This window comes from Rhinolophus sinicus, chromosome 16 (genome assembly GCF_057876585.1).
Source record: "Rhinolophus sinicus isolate RSI-liver-muscle chromosome 16, RSI-T2T, whole genome shotgun sequence".
In the NCBI taxonomy this organism is placed as follows: Eukaryota; Metazoa; Chordata; class Mammalia; order Chiroptera; family Rhinolophidae; genus Rhinolophus; species Rhinolophus sinicus.
In genome coordinates, this window is record NC_142516.1 from 51,137,860 (window position 1) to 51,160,731 (window position 22,872).

A 22,872-nucleotide genomic window follows, 5' to 3' on the forward strand; every position below is an offset into this window, starting at 1 on the left:
ACGAAATATATCTAAATTTTTCAAAAAAGAAAAAACTTCAATGAGAAGAATGACATTGTTTTAGATTTTTATAAACTTCTCTAATGTCTATTGTTAATAGAAGACAATTAGCCTCTCACATCTACTTCTGCACAAAATCTGCTGTTTTGGTTGAAGTATATGAAGAAAATGTGGCCTCACAGGCATTTAGTTAAAAAAGAAGAGACTCCTGGAGCTGGTAGCCCTAGGGTTCCTCCATTCGCACTTTGCACAGCATTCATACAAAGTATACACTTTGCATAAAAGACTGGTGTGAAAAGACCTTACCAATAGAGTTGGACAATTCTGGTAGTTTAATTAGATTTTCTCACCTAGAAATTATCTCAATATGAAGAATTCTAACTCTAGACTGCTATGAAAATAAAGTTCATGCTATTTCATATGTGTGTATGTGTGCATTTACATACATTTGTATATAATGTATATGTATACATACTATATTTCCCCAGTTCAACAACTCAAAGTGCTACAAATACTAAGAAAAAAAGATAACAGTGAAGTAAAAACTTCATTTTTAGGAGAAAAATATTCTATGCAGCGAGATTATTTACGAAGCTAATATATGAATCATCATTTGGCTGGACATAATATTCAATTAAGTATAAAAGGTACAATTACATTCTACAGTTTTAAAAGTGGACAATTGCACCATGTGTAGATAGTCATTAATGTACATATTCATTAATGTCAAAAAATGGCTTTTATCAGAATAGAATTATATTTTAACTCTGAAATTTAAAATTTCCAAATTTAATAATGTTGGCAATATTTAATTCTTCAAACTAATACCACTGAACAGTTTAACAATACAAACAAGTCACACTCAAGAAAAGTTCATTATTTTAAAATTGGCAAAACTACTGCTAACAGCTGGTGGTTTTATCAGAAAAACTGTATCTGAGTTTCATAAAGCGCTAATTTCCCTGGGCTCCAAGTATCACTGTAACTTGGTATTCTTCTCTCTCTTAAAATATCAAGGCAACAGTAAACGCAGTCTGTACCTCCTCCTTTCCTTAAGCTTCGGCTGGCATTAACTTCCTCAAAGAAATGAAAAAGGATAGCCATTGCCTAAACCAATTTAATGCCACTAGCTACGTCAAACCATTATACTTCAAACCACTTCTATTCTTTTGCAAATAATATCTTCTCATTACGTTAAACACCTTTATAGTTCCTTTACCAACAACAGAATATATTAAAACTTAAACTATATTTTGTAAACCAATGGCGAGCATGTTGAACATTTTGTAAGGGACAGGACAAAAGAGGGACAGGGACAAAGGTACTCAGATTTTCATATGACTCCACTGTTGTCTTACTTCTTCGTAGAAGCTATTGATACTCATTTTCAGTGCTCTTAAATCAACAATACAAGGTGCTAACACAAGGCTGGGCAGTTTACTCACTTCTGCTCTTACAGTTTTTACGTGGAATAAAAAATTGAAGGGAGGCTAAATGTTTAAATAATATAAGGCTCACTGTACATATTTACTAAAATAAATTCTTCAAATTCCACCCTTTGTACAGCATAATTAGTACTTCATCTATTTAGTGCATATTTTCCTATCAATTATTACTCTTGTAATCTTTAAAAAAACTCTTGCCCCAATATTTCAACCTGTGAAAAGGGGTCACTTCATAAAATTTTACTCTAAAGTATTCCTACCCACTGACCAATATTGAGAACGACTTAACAAAACATCCCTCTTGAAAAACAATTGTTTCTGATTATATCCAGTTCCAGGCTACCACTTTCAGCTACCACCCTGTCCTGAAAAACCCTCCTCACATCCTACCACAAGGAGTAAACTAGAAAGATAATGACAATCCTAGCTAATGACAGTTTGAGTGCTAATTCTAGACTGCCATGCTAAGTTTCCTATATATACTGATCTCATTTTATTTTTCACTTTTTCATTTTAGAACCCAATTGAATAGGTAATATCCCCATATATTTACATTATACATCTGAGATCAAAGTAGGTAAGGAATTAATTCAAGGACAATTAGCTATCAAATGACAAAGCCAGGATTTAAATTCAGATCTATTTTATTCAAAAGACTAGGACTCACATCTTTTCTGAACAAGTTCGTAAACTGACAGACCTCAAGCAATCAGGTATTTTTATGTTTTTTAAACTAAAGTTATAAGTAGTCAGGGATATTTGTATATATGGAATTAGCAAGAGTGTTTCGCATAGCATAGTTTGTGTCTTTGTGGAAATTTTACAGGTCCATGCAAGCACTACAACAGACTACCGTTAGCACAGTAAGAGTCTTGACAAAAATCTATATTCAAGATTAGTTGAGGGAAGTAATCTTCCCACAAATCTGCTTCATACTGAACCTGTATTTGTATATTCAAGAGTGAGCTGGGATTTCATACTCATAGACTGAACTACAGTGCATATCCATGCCTCATGACATAGACGATGGGGACAAAATCATGAAATGTTAGACTGTGTAGCAGGTCAGGCTACTTAACTGCTAAACTACAATTCAGAATAATGGATAAGCAGGACGGTTGTACAAAGTGCTGTATACAGTCACTATATAAGATATAGCTAGAACAAAGTAAGCAGCAGTAAAACTTCAGAATCAGCATTGAGGGTAATAAGAGCCACATACATTTTTTTCTCTAGAAAAGCAAACAATTCAATGTTACAAAAGGGAAACCTAAATTCAAGTATTAAACTCATTGTGTCTCTACTGGATTAAGAAAAAAAGAACATTAAAAACATTTCAAAAATTGATAATCTAGTGTTAAAACTTCCTAAAGTTTTGAATTCTGTCAGGTAAAGGTAGTATTTATATTGAATTCAGATAATAATTCATCAGTTAGCAGGAGAAAGCTTTTCTGTGATGTCATGCTGATCCTGGATCTATGATACCTCACAAGACCCTCTGGTAGGAAGCTAGTGTAATATCAGATGGGTGTATTAAAATATTTCAGTGGGAAAATGCCAGTATAGGTAAGCTATTATAGAAACGCAAAAGAGCATGCCACTTAATCATTAATAAACATCTCTAACTAAAGTAAATTCATTGTTTAAACAAACTTTTATACTATACCATTTACATATTTTATGTTATGTACTTGCTTAAAAGGTTGGTTTTTACCTTTAGCTAAAACTGTGTATTTTCTAATCTGTTTAGGGCAGCTGTCAAGTAATCAGAGTAAGCAGCACCATTTTAATAAGCCAAGTCTTTTAATAAAATATAATAGGTCACAAACACTTAATTTCTGCTCTTTCCTGTAATTGCCAGTCTTTACTATAACTGCCACTTTAACAATCTTTTCCAAATGCTGACACAAAAGATGAACAAATCAAGGGTTTTAGCATGTGTGTATATTTACAGCGTTTTGCTGTCAAAGGCTGTAGTTTTACTCCCTACTCCAGCAGCTATAGGAGGATCTGTTTCTTTTGATGGAGGAGTCCTCTTGCAGGTTTTGAATATATCTGAATTAAACTCTTTTTTATGGCTACATAGCAAACACATATTAAAGCATACACAAGAGAAATGTTGACAGAGTTATAGCACAATATTACACCTTTACGAATATTACAGACATTTTTACTGTCACTGTGTAAAATTAGACATTCTATTAAGTTGGTGCAGAAGTAATTGCATTTCAAAAGGTTAAAAACTGCAAAAACCGCAATTACTTTTGCACTAACCTAATACTACTTTATTCTTTCTTTTTCAATAAATTCTCCGCTAAATTAGTTATTAGTTCATAATTTCAAAAAACATTGCTTATATATAGTGCAAATGGTGTGTTTTCTTAGATAAACTTTAAGTATATTAAGCATTAGTTTTATATGCACATCCACTTAAACTGTGTATATAAAACTACAAGAGTTGTATCAAAATTAAAATAAATGAAGGATCCCCAAAAGAAAGTACAAATATTATGATTTTTATTCTTAAAAAGCATTCACTAGGACTATTTTGCTACAGTTCAATTTTAAGTTTCTGATGTCTTTTAAAAAAAATTCTCTGAAAACTTCTTAACATGATAATCCTTTAACTTTTTGTTTTGTTTAATTTTGAGCATACAATTTTTTTTAACCAGTAGTTTTTGTTTTGTTTTTTAATTTGGTACTGTAATTGCTATTTTAATACCAGAAGTCTTGTGCACAAACAACAGTACTTTTATAAGAAGTTTGCCCATTTTTGAAAGGCTAAACTTCCCCAAATCAAACTAGCTTACTGTGAAAAGAAAACCATGACAACTGTTTGTACCTCTTGCTTTATTATTACATCCGGCCTGGTCACTCTTAGAAATTCAATCTATTACCGTTGCTAGGAGTCTGTTGCTGTGCAACCTAGAAGGGTATGCTGTGCTTTCAGGCTAAGGAGTGCTAATAAACCTGTAGCTTCCCTCTATGGGTCTGACCAGTGTGTTTAAAGGGCTTAAGACTTTTCAAGAGCGATTGGCCCACAATTCAAGACACATCCTATTAAAAACAAGTCACACTGAGAGATTTTTAACAAAGGGCCAAAATACTAAACATACACAAATATTCAAAACGTATCCTCAGAATCCCCGACTAATTTGGTAAAACAAACAAAGAACAGATTATGATCTACATTTCAATTATACCACCTACCATCCCCAAGTTTTTATTTCCATGTAGTCCCCTAAAAGGTCATAATGGACATAAATAAACTCAGAAATTTCAGGGAAATAAAGGCAAGTACCTTCAACCTTAACTTAAAAAAATAAAAATGCATATATATATATATATATATATATATATATATATATATAAAGTTTTCTATTATATATTTCAATAATAGAAAAATAAATTAAATCTAGGAATCCAGGAGACCCAGAAATCATGATATTTGTAAAACTAAAAAGCACTTTCCTCACCCCACAAAAAAAAAAGAACAAAAAAAAGAGAAATTGAAAAAATTCTAAATTTCATTTTATTATTAAAACAGATGATTTTTTAATTTTTATTTTCATCTCTTTTGGTCAGTAATGATTTTACATTAATTCTAAAATCTATTTTATCCTATCATATGCATATTCTCTATAATTTTAAAGATTAACAATACCTTATTCAGATGAATTCACTGAATTACTTGAATGTAAATGAAAAAAAGAGAGACAATAGAGAAATATACTGCTAAACAAATTGTGTGAAACAACTTGAAGTGTGGGCAGAGGATAAGAGAGGACTTCTAGTACCTTCTTTAAAAGAATTGTATTGACTTTAATTTACTTATCTATCATTGGTCTTTCTCATAAAGTGTTTGAAGACAAAAATAGATAAAGTTGGTCTACCATAAAATACCAATGGCCACACAGATAAATAAAAATAAGATATTACAATAATCATCTCAACTATGAAAATTTATCCAGAGCTTGACAAGGATATTTTGACTATACTAATATCGCCTGCAGCTTTCGAAAGTTAAAAATAACTTTTCTAAAAAGCCAGGCAACATTTTTTCTACATTCATGGCAACAATTAACCCTTCTATCTAACTACTCTGAGCTGGAATCACTTTTAAAAACAATCTGACACTACACTGCCTTATTCTTTTTTAAAGAACCATGTATACATCTGTCCTTCAATGATTGTTGTTATTTCTTCTTCTCACTGCACATCATAGGAAGCAGAGTAAGGGAAATTAAATATTTCTCTAAAAGTACCAAGAAACAACTACTACTAGTACAACAATCCAGAAAAGACAGACAATCCAATAATAAAGGAGCAATGAAGCAGGCTGAGAAGGCGGTGTAAAGGCAACATCTGACCAAACAACCGAGACTGAGGCAGGAAGAGAATGAGTTAGCTAGGAAGGTTTAGAACTAAAACAGCCTATAATAAGGCAAGCAGAACATAACAGAAAAAGAAGAAAAAAATAGGAGAAAAGGAACAGAAAGGATAATAAAGAAAGACAAGAATGTGTTAGAAAATAATTGAAAGAAAATTTGCAGAAAGAAACATGGTTCATTTTACAGATGAGGAAAAAATAGAAATCAAATATGATATTTTTATATTCAATAATTAGATTTTCCTTGATCCAGCCTTGCTTCTTAAGAAGGCATACAACTCAGACAAGAAAATGTTCTTAAAAGATACAGTGATATCAGTAACATTTATGATGTAAAAACCAACTGATCAGTAACCTGAAGACAACTTAACTCTACAATGAAGTAGTGTGAATACTTTCCAATTCTTATTTAGGATAAGGACATTTTAACTTAATTCTATGGGGCAGGACCTACCTAACACATGAAAAAAAATGTTAAAGTAATGAAAGTTGTTTTTTTCCAAACTAGCACCAAACATTAAAGCACACACACTACACATTACACACACACAGTAGTCAATAAAGTTATTAAAGTCAGAATCTACGTATACCATTCAAAGGGCGTGTTAGGGAAACGTGTTAATTTTTAAGGCAGTTATTTAATAGTTGGTCAATTACAGGGCAAGTGTAGTACATAATGCTGGAAGAATCTGCTCTGAAAGTTCTAAACTGGCTACATTAATACTTAGCATCCTGGCAGGCACTATTAACTAAAAGGCAATGGGGCAAAAATACAGAATAAAATTTTTTTAAATGGAGATGGAAATCCCACAGAGGAAGTGCTGTTGGAAAGAGCCTTCTGGTGTTTGTTATAAAGCTATAATAATTATACAGTGTGGCATCCTCAAAAGAAACAATAGGAGTACATAGCTATTGAGAATAACTTATTCGTCCATGGAATTAAGCCTCTTTTTGCATATTCCAGTTTTCTTGGATTTGCAACAGCCTATATTTGATTCATTTCCACACACCCATTTTAAAAAAATCAAAGATCCTCAATAAATGTTGCTGAATAGCACATATAATGTTGCTATAAATAGCACATATAATAGCACATATAAAGATCCTCAATAAATGTTGCTGAATTCTTTTTTAAATTTCATAATTTGTTATCAAGAATTGTAGGTTCTTTGATAAATCACATAATTAAGGTTGGTAACAAATGACTTACAGGTTAGAATTCTTTTTAGTAGTCATATCATACCAATTATAAAGAGAAATCATTATGAGAGCCATAAATATAACATTATTTCTCCTTTCTGTTGAAGGAATATTTCCCAAAATAGTTTTTTCAAATTATTTCTATAAGTTGTTTAGCCATGGTCAAAAGGATATTTAATGTACAAAGGAAGCGTTGTTGTGTTTGTTTCTTTGTTTTTAGTATTAAACTTTGTAAAAGGAATGTGGTACAAACACCTGATTAGAAGAGTGGTATCAATTAAAAACACATTTTAAACCTTCTTAAAAACAACTTTCACTTTTTAACTACTACTACCCACTTTTACACATTTGAAAACTTGAAACAAGGTATTGGATCAATTGATTTTTGAAATGCATAATTACTAAGAATACTGAAAAAGGCATCTTCAAGTACATTCTATAAATCCAAAGGACAATTTCAGTTGCATCACATTATAAATGCCAAAAACCTCAAAGATAGATATCTCACAAATTTTTTGTGAAAGTAAATACATAGAAAATCTTTAGAAAACATAAAAGAAACACACCATCTTAAAACAGAGACAAATACTACTGTCTTACAGAGTACTTAGCAAATTGCCTTTGTGAAGTCTATATTAAATTTGAAAGATAATATTTAAATTTGAACTCAAAATCTGAGACCAGAAATATTAAAGTTCACAATTCAAAATCTTAAGCGACACTTGTCTGGAAACTAACCTTTATTCTCGTCAAGATTTTTCATCTATCCCTCCATCCACAGGGGAGATGACACAAAATGGCAAACAGAGTAATTGTGGCGATCTGAGCTCTAAGTCTGACTCAGCTCTTCTGGGTTTTTTTCCATAGGTAAAAAGTGACAGGAATAATAATGGGGTAGATGGGGAGTTAAGGGGTGTACCTGAAACAACATTAACCTTGAGTTGTTAACTATTAAAACAGAGCAATAGATACATGGGAATTCATTTCATTATTTCATCATACTGTTCTATTTTTGTATATGTTTCCATTTTTTTCTTAAAATTAAGTTAGGGGTGTAAAATAAGAAGAGTAGGCTTGCTCTCCAAAGTCTTTTATAGATCACATGTTTTTTCATAAACATGGTGTTGGTATAAACAAATGGTGATACTAAATTTGGCTTCTTTCATTTTTAATTTATTTACATTTTTAAACAGCAGAAATACCAGGTACTCAAGTTCAATAAACTTTGGCCTACAGGTTGTTAAAACGTGGGCACATCTGACCCACTTCAAACACAAATGCCTGGGCATATTTGCAAGTATAATCATTTAACCAGCCTTTAAGGATAGAAACCAGAAATAGAAATAAATACTGTATATATAATTATATAAGTTCAGAGAAAGGTACTTTTTGTTTGTTTAAGGTTCCACAGCAATTTCTCTGTTCTTGAATATGTTAAAAATACACGTATTTATATATTAATTTTGTACCATTTTTGAAGTATTCCAATACTGTGCAATAGCTTCAAATACTGTCAAACTGTACACTGCATAAAAAATGATAGGCATATATGCTCAATATTTGACATTGAACTGAAATTTTAAAATGATTTTGACATTAGTATACTGAAAACCTCATTCTAAAAGATCAGCATGGCAATCTATTTGTCAGAATAACAGAAATCAAGTCAATTTGCCTTCATTAGCAACTTTTATTTATCTAAATAGTCTCTAATTAATGTCTTTCTGCATACACATTAAATTCAATTCACAAATCTATGATTAAAGATCACTAGATAATGATAGATAGCTGTGCTATATCAACAGTGACATTCTAGTTTCAGATCTTTTATGACAATGAAGAACATTCTGATCATAGAAGCCATCACAAAGAATCTTTCTTTAGTTTACACTTGATCTTCACCAAAAGGCCGAGAATTAATCTCTTTCTCTAGTTTAAATTAGCCATATAAGCAAACAAGGATATAACCAACCAAACTAACAGTCAGCTAATTCTAATTTCAATGTGCCTATTAATTGTCATTTTTACTTTTAATATTTCATGTACAAATTTTTTTGGATATGTTTTAGGTTACAGGTATTTCAGAAGAACTTCCAATTTGGAAGTAGGCAGGGTGGACTGAAGAATTTAACATCCCCTAACCCCTAAAAAACAAAACAAAACAAAACAAAAAACCTAAACTAAAAGCAGCTTTTAAAGAGTCTCTTAATCTGCTTGTTTCCTTATAGAAAACCAATGTTTTCATGAATACATCTCAAAAGAATATATAAATGAAAAGGCTGTATATCCAAGGAAAGCCATAAAAATGATAGAAGGTGGCAAAGAGGGAGAAAGAAAAGTACTATGTAAGAACAGGTATAAATAGTTAGGACTCTTTCATGTAGAAGAAAGGTTGGCATCATTCAAGGAATCAATATTACAAATTTATAAAGCCACATTTGAAGAAACATACAAAACCGACCTGTCAGGCTTTGTTCAAATGTCACCGTCTTTATAAACTCTTCCTAATCACCCTTCTTAAAATTACAGCCTCCTCCACCCTCATCACCTACCCTTCTCTATTCCCCTATTCTTTTATTTTCCTCCATAACATTTATAACTATCTATTATAACACTCATGTGTCTTCACTCTCCCTCATCCTCAACAGTCTGAATGCAAGCTCCTCAAGGGCAGAGACCTCATCAGCTCTGTTCACTGTGTAGTCTCCATAGAAGTTCAGTAGTTGGCCCACCTTGTGCCAATATCTGCTCAACAAATATATGGATGAACATAAAAAATAAAAATGAGCTTGTATACCCAAACTGATTCTAGAAATTGAAGGGAACTCCCTGAGTCTCGAAAGAGGTTAAGATGACTTCACAACTGGAAGTAAATTCACCAAACTCAGTCACCTTATGAGATGGTACAGAATGAAAATACACTGATTAAAAAGGGAGCTGGACACCCATGAAAAGACACATCATAATTAAACATCTGAAACCTAAAGACATAAAAAATCTTGAACGCAAACTGAGAAAAAAATGACACTTCAGTTATAGGGGAAAAACTTCAAAAAGCATGGAAGCTAGAAGAAAGTGACACAACACTTTTTTTTAAGTATTGAAAGAAAAGAATTGTCAACCCTGAATCCTGTACCCAGAGAAAATATCTTTCAGAAATGACGGGGAAATCAAGACATTCTCAGATGAACAAAAGTGAAGAGAATATGTTGCCAGCCGACTTATTCTAAATGAATGGCTAAAGGAAGTTCTCTTAACAAAAAGAAAACAATAAAAGAAAGAACTTTGGAACATTATAAAGACGAAAGAACATGTAAACAAAAATATGGGCAAATAGGCATCTCTTTTCCTATTGAGTTTTCTAGATTATATTTAAGAGTTAAAGCAAAAATTGTAAATATCACCAATGTGGTTCTAAATGTTTAGGAAATATTTAAGATAATTATATTATAAATAGGGAGGGTAAGGGGAGGAAAGGCTTCACTCAAACGAGTCAAATGACACCAACAGACTATGATAATTTATGTATAACATAATACGCCTAGAGCAACCACTAATAAAACTATATAAAGGGGTATAAACAAAAAGAGCTGGACAGATTTATGAATGACAGCTCAATAATAAAAAAAAAAAACCTAAAAAAAAAAAAAAGTTTTCTCAGGGGAAAGTCTCTGTAGTAAACATCACAGCAAATTACCCCTACCTTTCCATAGTGCAACTCGGACTGGAACACAGACCTGAACGGAATCACAAATGCAACCACAGATCTGACTACTGTAAAAATTCCATTCTGATACCACCAGTGGCCTCGGTATATGCATAAGCTTAGAACTCAAGTCGTGGTTCTGCACTTTTGACATCCAACAGGACAGTGAGTTTCGGTAGCAAGAGGTAAAACTCAAGAAGTCTGGGGCATTCAAAATAGCCCCCCAAAATCATAGTTTTCTTATTGCTCCCCCATGTCTCTCCCATATTAAGCAGCATTAGGAATTCCCATACCCTGCCACAACCAGAAAACAGAAAGATGATAATGGATCCTAAAAGGTACTCCCCAACTTCTGAAGCTACAGAATTAGTCTTGGCAGACAATAAGGAAATCCCAGGGAAGTCTAGAATTACATACGCATGCATACATACATACACACACATACATTAATATATATGAAATTCATATATACATAGAGTTAGATTTTTAAAAATCATTTGAAAAGATAAGAGGAAATGAGACCTTGATTAGGGCTAGCCCAAATCTACTGCCAACTAGATGACGCTATATTTGAATAAATATCCAAAATTCAGGAATTCTTACCATTAAATTTGTTGTAAAAAAACAGGAAATAAATAAATCCATTTGGACTAATAGAACTGCATTGTTCTAAAGATCATTGTAAAATCAGGGCTAGACAAAATTATAAAATGGTAAAATGTGTTTTCTATAACTTGATTAGAGATAAACAATCTGAGACTTAATAATTATTCATGGATTGCTTCTACTAGGAAAGGACATTGGGTTTTGTGTTCAGTTCAGAAACTTACTGTGTGGTCTGCCCTCAGGAAGCTTACAAACAATTTAGAAAGATCAAACATTTATAAACAAAAACCTACATCATAATTTCCAATCAGTAGCAGGGTTAGAAGTGAACTTATCAACTTAGGGACCATTCTATCCAAGACTTACTTTAGGAAAGATGAATTTAAGAAGCATGGGAAACACATTCTAAAAAGAATAAAGGATGAGAACCAGGTTGTAGAGAAAAGAAATGACAAGGCTGAATTCAGGTGACCACAGGGTAGTAACAGCAATTGCCATTTACCGTGTGTTTATCCGTCAGACACAGTGCTGTTTGCCTCTGTCATCTAATGTAATCTTTGAAACAATCTTTTGAGGTAGATTTTAGTAACCCTATTTCACAAAGTTTAAGTAATCTGCCTAAGGTTAAACTATTAATCAGTAGCAGAGCTAAAATTTAAACCCTGGGCTGTTCACTCTGAAGTTCTTGCTCTTAACCAATTACATTACACCATAAGCCAGGCTGGCCAAAAAAAGAAGTTACAGAGCAGAGTGGTGAAATATAAATTTGAAAATGTAGACTGTAAGCTTCTTAGGGGCACAATGGCAGTTTTGTGGCACTCAGTAAATATTTCTTAAATGGTTCTAATGAATAGACAATGAGGAATCCTGAAAGAGTCTAACCCAGAGAAACATAAAAGTTTGGGCTGTTTGAAAACATCCAAAGTACCTTCTTTTGAGAAGATTCTATTAATCCATATTTAGAAATAGTTTAAGTAAAAATTTATCCGGATTATAAATATTAAGAACACATTCCATGTTTTAGATCCTTCCTCTTTATATCCAACAAATATAGCAGTCTAGTATTTAGTTACTCTCTTCCAAGTATTTAGCACTCTCTTTTCAACTGAATCATACTCTTAATATTTGTATTTTCCATTTTGTTTTACAGGACAGTAGGTATACTGGGGTATATACAGTTAAATCTAACAGTAAATGATTTAAATTCCCTCAACCCCCTCTCAAAAAAAACTTTTCTTCAATTAACAGAAAGCAAAATCATTAATGCATCATATTAAATTTTTTTTTAAATCATAAAGATTAAGAATGTAGAACTCTAGGCAAAAATGCAAGAGCTAACTAATATTTCATCATACCTTTGTTTATCATAGCTCCTTTTTTATTGAAGGCAAAGATAAATCCAAAGGGAATAGTTTTACAAGAAAGGTTTGTCCATGGGGATTTACCTTGTTAAGAACAAATGACAAATGGTTTTCCCCTATAGGAAACCTACTCCTGTTTTATATAAATGTATCCTTTCAGATTTGGTACCACAAATGAGACTTGGGAAGAGCATCAGGTTACCACTAGAAAATTCAGTTGGCATTTTCTTGGCTTCTCTTAGAGGGACTGTTCCAAATAATTAACAGGATTTGTGCTCAAATTATGCATCTTTATCACAAAACAGGATACCAAAACTAAATTCAAACCTCATAGATTTACTTCCAGTTCTAACAGAGAGAGAGAGAGAGAGAGAGAGAGAAAGAGAGAAAGAGAGAGAGAGAGAGAGAGAGAGAAAGAGAGAGAGAGAAAGAAAGAAAGAAAGAAAGAAAGAAAGAAAGAAAGAAAGAAAGAAAGAAAGAAAGAAAGAAAGAAAGAAAGAAAGAAAGAAAGAGAGGAGAGAGGGAGAAAATCACGGTAATTACTAATTCCTGCCACCATCTCATACTATTAATCAGTAAACAACATATCCTTCCAAAAATTCAGATTAAGAGAATAAGAAGTCATATAATATGACTGCTGCAATCACTTCTGGTTACTACGGAATAAAGGGCAGTTCCTTCACATTCTCATTCTGTTGGTTCTCTTACTTAAGAGTGCTGCAACACCTTTAAAGCCCAGCCGGGCAAGTCTCGGCTTGAACCACGGATATCAGCTGCCAGTATTTTACTTTTGTTCCACAAGAGCGTGACCTACAGGAACAGATGTTTCAAATTTTAAAATTAATAATTCAATGGATTTTTACAACAATCTTTAAAATGATTAGAATCACCCTTACCTTCACCAAAAAAGTAAAGAGGCAGGCACATGCCAGTCTGAGAATTATTTACACCAATACACTGATTATGACATATATCACTAACACCCAGCAAGGGGAAACAAATGACAATGATGAAAATATTTTTCTTTAAAAAAAAAAAAAAAAAACCTAGCAAATACGGTATTTCCCCTTAATATACAGCTTATTGATGATTTGAGAAAATGTTTTAAATTTTACTTCTGTTATTCTAAAACAAAGCAATTAATAATCTGTATACCAAAATTATACTTGAAGATGATAAAAAATATATTTATTCAACCTTGCAGAATTATAAAACTTTAATTTGCTTTTTCAAGAAAAATATGAGTTCGAACTTGTAGATAAAATAAACAAGTACTGTACAATAGTAAAGGTAGCACTTAGGGCTGTTTGCCTTGAAGAAGCTTTACACTAGATATGACATAACAGGAGAACACTGGTTGAGAAGTGACAAATCTGGGATCCAAGAGCCCCACCTGATAAATGTTGTATGTAATTGTACAAGTCTCTTAACCTCTGTCTCCTCCTCTTTACAGTAAATAGGGAGCATGGTGGTAGGTTGAACTAGATAACCTCCAAAATCTTTTCCAACTTAAAAATTCTGATTCTAAAATAAAACATCCTAATTATGTCTTTACTGGATTCCTACATATTTGTGCCATTTGAAAGCATGTGTAACTCTAGTGACAGACAGACTGTTACCTCCTTAATCCTTACTGTAGCACCCTAACTGCCCTTTTTAATTGGCTGTGCTGAGCCAGACACAGTAAATGGGCAAAAGAATACGGTAGTAGAGTAGTGAAGTAGAAACAGGGAGGAAGGCTGAAGTTGATCCCCTGACACTCATCTTAGAGGAGTGCAGTTTCAGCCATAGACCCTAAAGCTTCGCTGCGATGCAAACAGGTCAGGTTCTAAAATACAAGTCAACACTTGGATAAAAATTTTCTTTACATGGTGTTCTTCCAAATTAGAACATTAACTTGTTTGTTATAGGGAGTTACTCCAATATAGAATAAGTAGACCAACATTATTCTCATATTGGAAATGGCTTGTTTTTAAATTATATTGTATGACATAAATGCAGTGAAAGTCAAATTAAAAAAAAAAACCCACAACAACCTTTAAACACTGGAATAAAATCACCAGTGCTTTTATTGATACTATATTGAATGTTTAATAATAAAAAAACAAATGATAGTTTGATTCTAAGTATAAGGTATCTGAAACACAGGAAAAGATATTATAAACAATATTGACAGTGATACTGGATTAAATTCATAATAAAATGTTCTACAAATATTACTGAAATTAACATGTATATTCCATGATCTTTTGTTTTGCAGGGTTACATTATGTTTAGCTCAAGCATTGTTTGGCTGTTTGAGCTTTATACTAGCATTTTCTTGTCTATATTACATCATCTACTTTTGGAAAGCTTAAATATATGAAAATCTAATATACAGGATCACTTAACTTAGATGTTTCCTAATGGCAGAAAGAATTAAATATAACCCTTTGAGAAAAGAAATCGTAGTTTAGTTATAGGATTAAAAACATTTAATTAGTGCATCACTTAATTTTATACCACTTTACTATTCTGTCTGGCTAGTTACCCTGCAGTAGAAATATTTTAAAAGACTGCCAAAATATTTTAAGTCATATACATTTTTATGGAAACTTTCGGATCAGAGAGAAGTTTAGCAATTAGTTACATAACTGAAAAATGCAGGCCTTATTTAGTGTAATGTATTTACTTCTTCGTGCCTAAATCATTTAATTAGATTCAAACAACAAGGAAATATCACTATTAAATAAAGAGATTCAGGTCTACATTTTGTATTATTAAAGTGACATTAATCATTAGTTATTACACATATTAGTCTACTTATTACAGAATAATTTCCAACATGAATGGATTTTTGTTTCCTATAAACTCTAGCATTGAAAAATAAGCTTCTTTCATACCTGCCTAACTTTCGTCAAATAAAAACCTAAGAGACCCTCCTGATTTCCTGAAGTTGGTGAATTAGAAAACATTAAACTGCTTTGAATGATGTTGTAAGTTATCAGTACATTAGTTCTTACCAATGGATGTCTCTTGATGCTCTACTATTATGTCCCAGTAACTGAGTACCTAACTTTGAAGGGAACATTCCAGAAGATAGTTGGTTCTCTTCCATTATCAACTTACAAAATGGCTCTTAACACTTCAGCCAAGTCTACCCACAAACAAGTAAAAAGAATGATGTATAAAAGATGAGCACCATTTCACCTCTGAGAGGTGTAGCTCAAGTCAATTGTTTTCCTGTGTCCTGCAAACATTAGTCTGCTGTCCTTGTGTTTGCTCCCTTTTTTAATGATGAGTCAGATTACAAGAGCCTGGAATTACTAAACAAAAGACTTCACCAACAACTGAGAACATTCTTAATTAAAAAAAAAAAAAATGCTGGGCTGAGAAGAAACAACATGATGATCAATCACACTTAAATATTTTGTCTTACACATAATGTAAGCACTGTTTCCAGTGTCCATTGAGTCTGTTCTTAACATTAGATTTAAATTTCTTCAGAGCAACACAGGATAAAGGATTCAAGTTTATTTCAATAAACAAATATTTCAAATTATGTAGCCTTAAGAACAATAGAAGGTACTGATTGTTAAATCTGTGTGATAGCGACATGGGGATTCATTACACTATTCTCGCTACTTCAAGGTAAGTTATAAAAGTTCCAAAATATTAAAGTTTTAAGAATATATACATTTATGGTACACAGTTTTCCACTATATATTGGCTTCCCAAATATAAACTGCTTTAGATATCATCTAAGATAATCAGATCCCCAAGTGACTATATTAATTTTGCATATTTTGTATACTAATATTATATTATATAACTTTGTAATAATAAAAAATTACAAGAAAACTCTGATGTAACAGCTCAATTTACTACTTTTCTATACAAAACATTAAGTAATAATGAAATCCCACACAATGACAATCAAAGGTCCCAGATCTTACTGTATTTTCAACAAATAAAAAAACACATGTGGTGCCTATAAACTTAAGTACAATCTGTTCCTCAGCTTCCTATTAGTTAAAAAGGCAAAAAAAAAAAAAAAAAAAAAAAGACCATTCAACAAATTATTTCACCATTCATACTTTGATTTATCCATTTCCCTTAGTTTTATCTTTATTTCAAAATTCTCCACTAACTGCATTTTATCTAATTGCATTTTCAACATCTCTTTCTACCCTTCTTTTTATCTTTATTGATTTCCAAACATCTGTCATTTTTGTAGCCTTCTACAATTTGAACCTCCCCCTTCCCATGCCCGCATAACTGGGAATATATTATTTTGTATCTAATACCTCATTCCTCTCCTTTCCCCGCCCAACACCCCAAAAAAATGTTCCTTAGAACCCAATAGAAATCTGAGTAGTTTCAGGACTCCTAAATTTACCAGAATAGAATTGGTACTAAATACACAGATAAAGATCCTTTACTCCTCAGTCAAAAGTAAAAGATAAAGGACAATATTGTAAAACTACAAGCTATACAGACTAACATACCCATTGTCTTTTAGGCCTCTGATAGAATGTTCTGGAATGAAATTAGAAATAATGTTGTTAATAGTAGTAATGGTAATATTAGTAGATATGCTGAACATAGCAAACTGCGTTTCTTATACATATAGCACCTAAAATGACCTTTTTCTCCAAATTGTACTAATCATTATTCATACTCTAGTTTTTCCAATTATATGATCCTGCCCAGATTTATCCTCATTCTTACCCCATTCCTTTAGATTAAGTAAGCTGTTGTCCTGGGCATAGGGGTTTGTAAACCAATAGGTAAACTAGAACTCCCAAAGCTCACACTGCATCACACAAGACCGTGCTGTAGGATTTGGGAAATTTCAGACAGCAATGTAAATGAACAAAAACACAATATAACAGAAAGGCTTGTAAGAAAGAAAGAAGCTTTTACTTTAAAGTTTATGAAGGGCAGCAGGACTGGACGTAAGTGAAGTATCATGATCACTAACTACAATGACTTCCTCTAACAAATTATTTTTAGCCACATCTTCAATCCATGGTCACTTGCATTTCTGACAATCCCAATAAATGATCAAGTAAGACTAACCCAATCAAAATATTAAAATACATTGCCTCCTGATTTCACAAATAAAATCCCACCTCACTTCCAAGCCATATGCTTCTCAAACCTTTGCTGAAACACAAATCCACATCTATTATACAGCTCTAGTCATTCAATATTATTTAAAAGGTTTTAAATTTCAAAACTCCACAGACTTCTAAAAATAAATGAACAGATCTTAATCTACTATAATTGGAATGAATTACAATTTTTGTCTTTAACTATAATTTAATTCAACTTCAGTATTCATGGCCTGTATTAACTCAAAGTAGCCTCTAAAAATTATCATATAATGTGAGGTAATATTCAAATTTGTTCCCTAAATCACACAAAGATCATTAAAAGAATTTAAGTCCAACATTTCCCCTAATTTTCTTTGCTTCAAGAAAACAGCACTCAAGTGGTTTCTAATACTGTTACAAGATGTGTATAATATAAAAACCAGTGAGCAAAAATGGTATTGATAGAAGTTCAAAAGCACCAAGCGCAACATTCATCAAAATGATTTTCTAAAGGTCTTCACACAAAACATAATATCTAAGCTAAATTCCATTGTTCTTAATATAAGTACTATACCCTCATAATACAATGTGAGTTTTTGAACAAAGTATTTTAAAATGTCCTTTAGAAACATGCAATATGATCATGTTATAAAATAAAGAATCTAACTTTATCTGGTGTCTGTGTGTCCATTTTTCAAGTTGAGTGTTTTTCATGGAACATCAAAATACATATTATAAATTTAAATGGTAAAGGTGATTTTGAGATCACTAACAGTATCTTTTTGTGTGTTTTTTATTAATGACCATTATGCTCACACTTCATTAAAACTCATCTGCGAGACTGTCATCAGATATAATCAGATACCAATCAGTGAAAGCCTGATATGACAGATTATACTCTTTGGGTCTTTAAACTGTCAGCCTAAATAGGAGCAGGGGAAAAACTTAAGTTCTATTGCAAAAAAATATATCCACAAAACAATCTACCCAAAGCAAAACGTAGAGAGGTGGACTTAAGGCATCTTAAGGCATTATTTCTGTCATTGGGCACACAAACTAGATTTTCTCACTACTTTCTTTTATTCTTCCCTTTCTAAAGCTGTGCATGACTAAACCACAATATAAGTTCCTTAGATGGATATTATTCCACATCCACTAGTGAACTAAGGGATATACATACAGATACAGTCAGTCTGTAGGAGACAAGGAATCACAAATATAAAGTCGTGAGATGCCTATCCTCACAAAAGCATATGTACTCTGCACAATAGTACAACAGGAAAGGAAAGCGATCTGGGAGAAACACTGATCACATTAGTCACTTCTCTCTCCCATTCCCCATGTCCTCAATCTCCACCTCAGCTCCTGCCCACACCAAAACATCACAGTTCAAGAAAACGAAGTTGGGGGCCAGCCCAGTGGCTCAATCAGTTAGAGCTCCGTGCTCCTAACTCCGAAGGCTGCCAGTTCGATTCCCACATGGGCCAGTGGGCTCTCAACCACAAGGTTGCCAGTTCAACTCCTCGAGTCCCACAAGGGATGGTGGGCAGCACCCCCTGCAACTAAGATTGAACACGGCACCTTGAGCTTGAGCTGCCACTAAGTTCCCGGATGGCTCAGTTGGTTGGAGTGCGCCCTCTCAACCACAAGGTTGCCGGTTCAACTTCCACAAGGGATGGTGGGCTGTGCCCCCTGCAACTAGAAAAACGGCAACTGGACCTGGAGCTGAGCTGCACCCTCCACAACTAAGACTGAAAGGAAAACAACTTGAAGCTGAACGGCACCCTCCACAACTAAGATTGAAAGGACAACAACTTGACTTGGAAAAAAAAGCCTGGAAGTACACACTATTCCCCAATAAAGTCCTGTTCCCTTCCCCAATAAAATTTTTTTTTAAAAAAAGAAAGAAAACCACGTGGGTAGAATACACAATGCACTGGTATTTAACAATGGAAATGGGATATGGCTTCTATATGTATCTACGAGGGGTTATCAAAAAATATGGTGAATGTTTAAATTTAAAAATTTATTACAGTAAAAGATACATTGTCATTAATCCCCCTCAACATATTTCCCTTGCTTCAAACACACTTATCCAATCATTCTTGCCACTTTCTGAAACAGTTCTGGAAGTCCTCTTCTGTGTCTTTAGTTGTGCTGTCGTGGCTGCCTCCATGTCCTGAATCAGTTCAAAATGTGTACTTTTCGTGGTCATTTTGACTTTTGGGAAAGCCAGAGTCACATGGTGCCAGATCCGGTGAATAAGGTGGAGGAGGACACACCATAATGTTTTTATTTGACAGACACTGCCGTACCAGAAGCGATGTGTGACACAGAGCCTCTCCATTGTGATAAAAAAAAATATGGTGAATGCTGCTGCCCAGTGCCATTCAAGTGAAAAGCAGGGATCTTCAATACGTGAAGTGGTGCATCAAACCTTAGTAATAGTGTGACAAGTTCCAACTTCTTCAGTGCAGTCAGTCGGGTGTGAGCTATGGTTGAGAAAAGGTGTGTTTTAAAGTGTGCTGTAAATCATGCATCACGAACAACACATTAACATGAAATGGGCAAACGGTTTTATCCTCCATCATGACAAATCACCTCTGGTACGGCAATTTCTGTCAAATAAAAACATTACCATGTGTCCTTATTCACTGGATCTGGCACCACGTGACTGCTGGCTTTTCCCCAAAGTCAAAATGACCATGAAAGGTAATTGTTTTGAATCGATTCAGGACATGGAGGCAGCCACGACAGCACAACTAAAGACACTAATGAAACAGGACTTCCAGAACTGCTTTAGAAAGTGGCAAGAACGATGGGATAAGTGTGTTTGAAGTGAGGAAGAGTATTTTGAGGGGGATTAATGGCAATATGTCTTTTACTGTAATAAATTTTTTTTATTTAAACATTCACCATATTGTTTGATCACACCTCATACTTCTTCCTAACTGAAAAATAATCATTAAAAAAATAATGTTAAGAACATTTACAATCTATTAATCTTTCATACACTCCTTATTAGATTAGTAAAAGAGGTGAGACATAGCAAAACATAAGACTTATCTTGAACTAATGCAAAAATACTCCCTTTCATAGTGTGAAATGCTCTTAAAACCTTGGTAAGTCTACTTGCCAAATTAACATTGAAATAAAATTTTATGAAATGCAAACCTCTTAACCAAAAGACACAATAATTTTTCTGCTACCAAACCTTAATAAAAAGAATGCTTATCCAAGTATAAACATTATTCAGGAAAAATGAAAAGCAGTAACTATGACCAATGAAAAAATACAAAAGAATACTAGTGTGGATGATGGCAGCACTTCCCAGAGCAGGGTCTCAAAGTATTCCAAAAGCCCTCAGAACTTTGACAGGACTTTAGTTCTTTCCAAAACCAGCTGAATAGAAATGAAAGGAAGAAAAAAGTCGACATTCTAATAACTGGTGAAGGAATGTTGAAAAATGAGATAAATAAACATAAATTAATTTGTATTGCTTCTGATGAGGGAGCTTGAAAATCCCTCTCCCTTTCTCTCTCTCTCTCTCTCTCTCATTGCCGATCCACATACTTGAGAAATTATATCCTGTTTTAGCTGTCTTATTGGTGAGCAACAGGCAAGAGCCCCAACTGTCAGACACTTGTCTGGCACACAGACACAAAGGAGCTGGCTCGTCAGGAGCTCAAGCTGTGAGACTCAGCGAAGCCCTGTGTAGGTGAGGAGATCAGGGCACTTGGCCACTGCTCCCTAAGGGAAACACTGAAATGGTGGAACCTTCTGAGACTCTGCCACAGGTATGGCCATTATGCCGGACCAGGGCTCTGGGTTTTCTTTCTTTGCTGTTCTTCTCAGGAGAAACAATAGCCTTTGAGTCCATTTGCAAAGAAAACACCAATTCCGGGATCCATGTTATTGGCATGTTTCCTGCTGCCAATCTAGCCATGGAATCATAGACTATTAGTGCTAGAAAGGGCTTTAAAGATCATCTCACCCTATTGTTTCATTTTACAGCTGGAGAAACCGAGACCTAGAGCGTTTAAGTGGCTAGTCTAAGGTTTTGCAGTGAGTGACAACAGACTGAGTACCAGAACAGACACTTTTCTCTTCACTCTTCCTTTGGCTGGCACTTTTAAAGACCTTTATTTCTCAGCCTAGTCACTCTCTCTCTTTCCACATAACCTCTCAATATATCTGTTTCCTCTCACCCACCAATGTACTTTTATTTTCAGGCCAGCTGCCTCACTTAGTTCACCCTGCACTCAGCTCCAATTAGCCCTTGCCCACTTCTGCCTAAGCAGGAAGCAGCAGGAGGCTCTGGCCGTCTTGACCAGGTACCATAAAACAAAGCAAGCAGTACTGACTGGGTGTTACAGTTTCTCATAAAAGGAGTGAGAAAGAAGAATCCAGGAGTTCAGAGTCAGCAATACACAAACATAGATGATTGTGCACACACAGTATTTTTGGACTAGACTAGATTTAACCTTGGAGACGTAACATAGCCAGGACTAGGAAAGGAGCCTTCTGAAGCAAAATCATGCTCAGGTTACACCATTAGTGAACAAGGATATGTATTTGTTCAAGGGGGCAGTTGGATGTATAGAAATTATAAGGAAATAATAGATGACTGAAAATGGTAATGATATATTACCTTACTATCTAAGTTCACATTTCCTAGCCTTTTTCCAAAAATCCGTTTAAAAATGTCTGTCAAATTCATTGGAGAAAGGAAGCAGAGGAGGTAGCTCAGCTGAGTCTGCCCACTTTATATGTTGAGGTTAATTATCCATAAACATGATGTAAAAGGAGTCATATAATTAATTAAACACTTAACAAGACTGGGGAGGATGGGAGTGGGTAAGATGAGGGAGGCAGGGGAAAAGCCTGTACAATATACAATGCTTCAACAAAAAAGATGACACACACTACCAGGTAAATTTTCAATTGGAATGTATAAATCACATTTCCAGTTTGAGAAAGATTAAGGCTATTTTATATTACTCAAAAGTGAGAAAAAAATTCCACTCTTAATCAAAATACTTAGAAAAAATAAATATGGAAATTACTAAATAACAACTTTATACAT

At 33.6% G+C, this 22,872-nt stretch overlaps 1 protein-coding gene across 7 annotated transcripts in view; it reads right to left on the bottom strand.

Annotated features, from left to right (window-relative positions):
* RFX3 (regulatory factor X3) overlaps positions 1–22,872 on the bottom strand; it is a 265,759-nt gene that overhangs the window by 235,988 nt on the left and 6,899 nt on the right. Inside the window, exon 2 of one of the 7 annotated variants that reach the window (XM_074330486.2) lies at positions 13,417–13,518. The exons of the other annotated variants lie outside the window; for them this stretch is intronic. The gene's annotated coding sequence lies outside the window, so the exon portion shown is untranslated. The remainder of the gene's footprint in view (positions 1–13,416; positions 13,519–22,872) is intronic. 7 annotated transcript variants of the gene reach the window in all.